This window comes from Taurulus bubalis (genome assembly GCF_910589615.1).
Source record: "Taurulus bubalis genome assembly, chromosome: 3".
NCBI lineage: Eukaryota > Metazoa > Chordata > Actinopteri > Perciformes > Cottidae > Taurulus > Taurulus bubalis.
The window spans coordinates 9,877,266-9,883,561 of NC_136591.1; positions in this window are offsets into that span (position 1 = coordinate 9,877,266).

Below are 6,296 nucleotides of genomic sequence, written 5' to 3' on the forward strand. Positions count from 1 at the left end.
TGGGTGATCAGAAGAGTGAGCTCCGTATGAAACGTTTCAGCTGCTTTGTCCATTACACGCCACCGTTGCTGGGGACCCCCTTTAACCCATATGATCATAAATATGGAGATGCTGTGCCATTACATTAATTATTCTGAAACAGGACAAAAGTAATTTGAGTGCATCACATATCATTATTTTATTTTAAAATATGTATATTTAATATTTCAATATTGAATACAGCAATTCACACACGGACATCTAAGACCTTGCAAAACAGATGAAGACATACCATTACATTTTTAATAGAGACATCTTTGGTCAAATGAATTCGCTGCTCCTCCTCTTCATTCGTTTCCTTTCATTTTAAAGCTTGTTTTTGGCTGCCTCAAGCAGTATTGGGACAAAAATCTACTATAATCAACCACTGAATCAATGTCAATCAGTGGTCTGTCTCTGCCACCTCCTGTGTTATCAATTATGTGTACTCTATGTAGGAATTGGGAAGACAACCGCAGAAAAAAAGACAAGAAAACCAGGCTAATATTGTAGAGAATTACTAATACGTTTGTAATGATACTGAAATCATGATGCTTGAGAAATGTTTGTAGTGATTTATGCAGTTTTCTCATGTGACGACCCCTGCCTTTCACTTTGTCTGCATCCCGTTTGCTGTCTCTTTCTGTCTTTCAGGATGTTGATCGTCGGCTAATGATCCACACCTGAGTCTGTGTGGTTCCAGCTTTAAAGTCTCTCCACCTGATCGTTGCCCGTCTCGGTTTCCTTGGCGGACACAGCTGCTGTTTTGTTTGTTTTTTAGACATTATCACACATCCACACATTCTGACATTACTGATTACGGATTCTCCATGTTTGTTTCGATTAGTTTATGTATTTAAATACATGTTCGTTACTTTGAACTCGTCTGGTCTCCCATTCATGTTGCAGCCTTTGAGCTGGGTTGTCGCGATTGTTTTCAGATAATGCTGGATCCATTTTATATTTCCAGATTGAATAGGTATTTTTCTTGTATGAGGACTATAGTTGACACTGCAAATGCAAACACACTTGATCCAGTCTGGAAGGTGCAACCAGGAAAAGCGATGAGCATGGACCTTTTTACTCGGCTCTGATATAAAAGCTAGAAATCCTTCTTTCAACCTCGACAATTATAAAGTGATGAATAATCTGTCACTGAAGACAATCATTGCCGTTGACACAGGTAATTACACAGCCTGGACATTGCTAACAAGCTGCATAATGGCAAATGGCTCATTGCTTATAGCTGGGGGATTGATGGTGATGGTTAAGGAGAAGTCAACTTTACAACAAACTCATAATTCTCTAATATGCAAGGATAATTTAAAATACAGTTTTTATTTCCCCCCACTTTTGTCTGTCTCGCTTTCACAGGCTATTAAATAGCAGTCCAAACGTTGTATGAAATGGCTCTGGCAAACAAAGCTGCAGCGCTGGCTGGATGAGAGAATGGACATTACTTACACTGGGGACTAATCATTTGGATTATTGCTACATTAACTGCAATCCCCAGCTTTGAAGAACTGAACACAAAATAGGTTTAAAAATGACTAAGTTAGAGAATATGATCTCGAAGGGATGTTTTTATGCCTCTATCATTTTGTTTCAAACAATATTGGAGCATGAATGGATCACTGCATTCCCACAGGCCCAGACTCCGAGGGTTCAGAGGGCCCATGATCCCGCGCTGCTGTTTGAAGTGACTATTGTTGGAAAGTCAGAGCTCAGTTAAATGTCTTGATATTTTGTTTTATCCTGATCAGTCAATATTGTGTAAGTGCCTACCAAATCCTCACCAATATATATTTTTTCTTTTCTTTGTTAATGTCATGAGTGTCAACTAAAGCGACAAAAGGACCACAGCCGACACTCAAGACGACTACAAAGAGACACAAAACGACCACAGACGGATAATTAGGGACTACCTCATTATACCAATGCCCAGAATATGCTTGGTCCAACCCTGATTCTCTTGCGGGTAAGTGGAAGGTAGCATCTGCAGCTGTTGCCCCAACCCTGATATCACATCAGGTCCTGTCAGCTCTTATCACACTGGCCCACCATCTCCTATCTTAATGGAGATCCGACTGTACGCCGTGGCTACGTGCTGACCCCAGGCGTGGCCTTTCTGCTTATCAGCCATCCACAAGCTCACACTCCTCCAACATCCTGCGACTTTGCCAGCCTTGCTTTCCAGCAGGGCCTTCGGAGCCATGTTGTTTTTGTTGCAATTAGTTTTTGTTTTCTGTAATCTGTAAACTATTGAGGTAGGTCACAAGGGACAAAGAACAAGCAGCGGCATGGCAGCAAGTATTCTGTGATTAAAGAAACTTCTACATTGGTATGAGGGCGGATCCAGTGTATTTACAATCTTTCTGTAATTTGAATGACTTTTCAACACATAACAGTCTGATGTTGCTTTAATAGTTTGAAATTTGAGCAAATGTTGTATGCCGTCTTGCTGAGTTAGATGAGAATATGTATACACAATGTTAAACAATGCCTAATGTTGACTATAGAAACTGCCACGTCCAGTGTTTATGATAAGCTACCTGGCTGTAGTTTGATATTTAGCAAACAGATACGAGAGTGATATCAATCTACTACTCAATCTATCTAAATAAGCAAAAATATATATGTTTATTTCTGTCAATGTTTAGCTATTTCTTTCAGATGTAAAAATCAATTAACAGCCCAAATCTTTCAAGGGATGCCAAGCCTGTATGGGAGGACAGCATCACTGTTTGTACCTCAGGACTGCATCTACATGGCCTTCATAAAGTGGAGACACAATTTACCTATCAACTGACGAAACCATATTCAAATTTGACAGCCGAAGTGATGAGAAAATCCACACAGTAATTGCAGAGATAGTGAGTCCATATGAAAATGCAAACCGAGCAAATGATGCAGTTATGCATATCGTGTCTCTGATACATTAGAATTATTATCTCCACATGAAACAAGTGGGAGAAAGATGATTGACATATTTTGCCTGTTTTTTTTCTCCTCCTCCTTCCTCTATTATCTCAGATAATAACAGCATTGTCAGCAACAGAGCAGAAAGTTACACTCCTCAAATCACTCGGGGAGCAAGTCCTGCAGGGCTCTGTCTCAGAGGCGCCACATGATATAACTCAGGTAAGCGTAAAAAAAAAAAAGCAAGGTGAGCGAATGAAGCACGGATCATAAGGGCACTGACCATCACTGGAAGGGGCATCCTGTTGGTATAGTAATTAACCCTGCTGAGTGGTTGGCCTGGAAACTGCTGGCTCCACATGCCCCTGTCCACCCCTATCCCTCAAACCTTTGCAGGACCCAGAGATGATGGGATGTCAAAACCTCCCTGGTCACACTTATTAGAGCCAGTGAGCATTGCTGTGACCCGGCTGGTCTCTCCCAGTATCCAGGCTCCAGGGTAAGATAACTGAGAGGGAGGGGGGTTTGATACTGTAATACGATGAGTGGTATATGATATGGTACAACACATCTGAACATCTAAAACATGAAAGGGTAGGCACAAAGCTACACAAGTCAAAAGGACATGCACACACATACAAATGATTCCTCCCTTGATCTCTCTTTGGAGCACAAACATAGAGGGGCAAACACACACCTGAGTGATCGAAGCAGCATGGGGCCAATCAAAGCACTTCACAATGCACTTTTTTTACTTGCCATCTAGTGGGGGATGTCGCCGTCACAGTTAAGAGCTAAGATTAGTTTTTGGCATGGGTTAGCTGTCTGGTACTGTAGCCTCATTGTATCTGTCGGGGTGATGATTGGCTTCAACAGCTCTCAACAATTCTCTTTTGCTCTCTGGGGTCCGGGGAGGCAGCCTGAATCTCTCATCTGTGTGATAAGTCTCTGATGAATCTTTAGCGCGTAAAAGCTCAGGTAGTATTTCTACAAAGGTTCCTTGTGTGGTTATATGAGGTTATTTCAGGTAATTATTGACAACGTTTGACATATTTATATAGTCTTGCCTTGTCTTCCTGATCTTTTCTTTTGTGCCTAATCGAACTTGCAATGCATTTATAAGAGCTTAAAATCACTACGGGCCGTCCAACATAATTAAACTCATCTCAAAATGTTGGGGTTTCCTAGTATAAAATAACCAACACTTGATTTTCGACACAAATACCAATCTCGATATTAAAGAATTCAAGAAATCCAGTATCGGCAGATTAAACACAAAACATACGCATTTACAGATCTAAGTTTTGAGAATTGTGCAGTTTTGCAGTCAGTGCTCTCTGGTGCAGGACAAACTATGAAATGGTAACACTATTTCTAAAAGACCTAAAAATATATCTTTGGCATTTCTGTACTGTAATTTCTTTTTTATACATTGGCCAACAAATGCACAATACTGATGGGATCTGTTCATTTGTGCTCACATGTTTCACCAAAGTGTTCATCAGTGACATAGTGAGAGAGCCTCGAAAGGAAAGGTTCACCTAGTGGCGAATGTTTAAGGAACGCACGAAAGATAAAATATATAACAACCCTAACCCATGTCCCACCTTTGACTGGCACACAACTGGGACTCCAATTCAGGGAAGATGTGGAAAGGAAATGCATCTCACTATAGTGTTCTTTCTTCTTTAACAGCAAAGCTCAATCATTTCTTTAAGGCTTTCATACGCATTCAAAAAAAGAAAAGAAAGGTCAACGACTTCATGGAGAACCCAAAGCAAGCTGGTATCATCTTACAATTCCATTAGTTCAGACTCCATCTGGTTTATAAACTTAAACTCATTGGGAAAAAAAGACTCGCTGCAGTGTGCCAAATCAGCTGCCTGGCACCGGGCCGACACTGGGTACACACCATACTGTAGCTCCCGAGCTTGAATTCTTTCTCTCTCTCTTCGCCTCTATTTCGTGTCAGAGATTAAAAATAGCAAGTGGCTTTCTGCAGAATAAGCAGTTCATGAATTCTGGCTTTGACACCGTGTTTTCCTGGAGAGGCCAGCTGTCACCTGCATGCAGGAAGAAAAGGCCTCACTACTGACTCTCAAGACACAGTGGGTTGTGGTCTTTGGCTGCTAGACAAAATGGGTGTGTCTGTGCATCCGTTTTACAGTGCTGGAAGACGTTCGGTGTCTATAACTCTGTTTTTCAATTTATACAATCACACTAAGACACTTTGGACATGACCAAAACCCCAAACGGTGGCGGATACAATACATATCTTTCCAGAAATTGATACATTAATTAAATTAAAATTTGAATATTTTTCATGATTTTCATTTGTGATGCTGGAACAATTCTCTCCCAAGGCTGGAAAGAAGAGAATCAAGTTAAGCTGCTCTAATCTGTAAAACAATCAAAAGACTGAGACTGCTGCATTTAGAATTAATGAGACCAACCTTGTGAACACTAAAAGAAATTAGTCAGAGAGATTTTCTGCGGATATGGGCTCATTTTATGGTTCAGAACATTACTATCAAACAAACCTCATCTGTGTGTGAAAGCTCAAACAAATATTACACCAAGTTCACAAAGTCAGCCTCTGTGTCAGAGTGGAAGTTTCAATCAGATTGAATTCCTCCTTGTGTGGTTTCTAGCTTAAAAGGAGGGAGCTGATACAAATAGCAATCAAAAACTTTCAATGTTGGGATTTTCCAACATCCAACCTGAGCAGCTGAACTCAACACCCCTTCATTGACAATGTTGTGTAGTTAATTAAAGTGGATATTGTTACAATCGTACGTTTGAGCTGTCAATGTTGAGGTCTTCCTGGTCAAGTTTACATTTTTTTTAGCCATTCATTTTAACCATGTATTCACAAGACTACTTTTTAGAAAACTATTTTAACAATATCAATTACTTTTTCATCTATAGGACTTTTAAAGCTATTTCACCATTTATCTATTACTTAAATACAACTCCATTACTTTTGCTTTACAGCCTATGGTACAAGTTCCCTTGGGTGGGACTGCACTAGACAGACTTTTGTTTTGTTGTGTGTGTGCATGAGTAGGAAAAGATCAACTTCAAAACAGGTCATATTGCGGAATTAAGCATTTATATCAATAAATATCGATAAATACAGCATTTCCATATAAGGCACATGCAGGCTCATCCAAATATCAACTTTAAAATGAATATAAATAAGGAAAAAATAAAAACTGACTGATCAGTAACATTTACCCATACAAATAGAAATACATAAATAGAATATTTAATATTAATACTATTCATTAACACATATTTACAACACATTCACTTCAAGTTTTTGGACCACCTATGAGAATAACAACAAAATGCAGCAC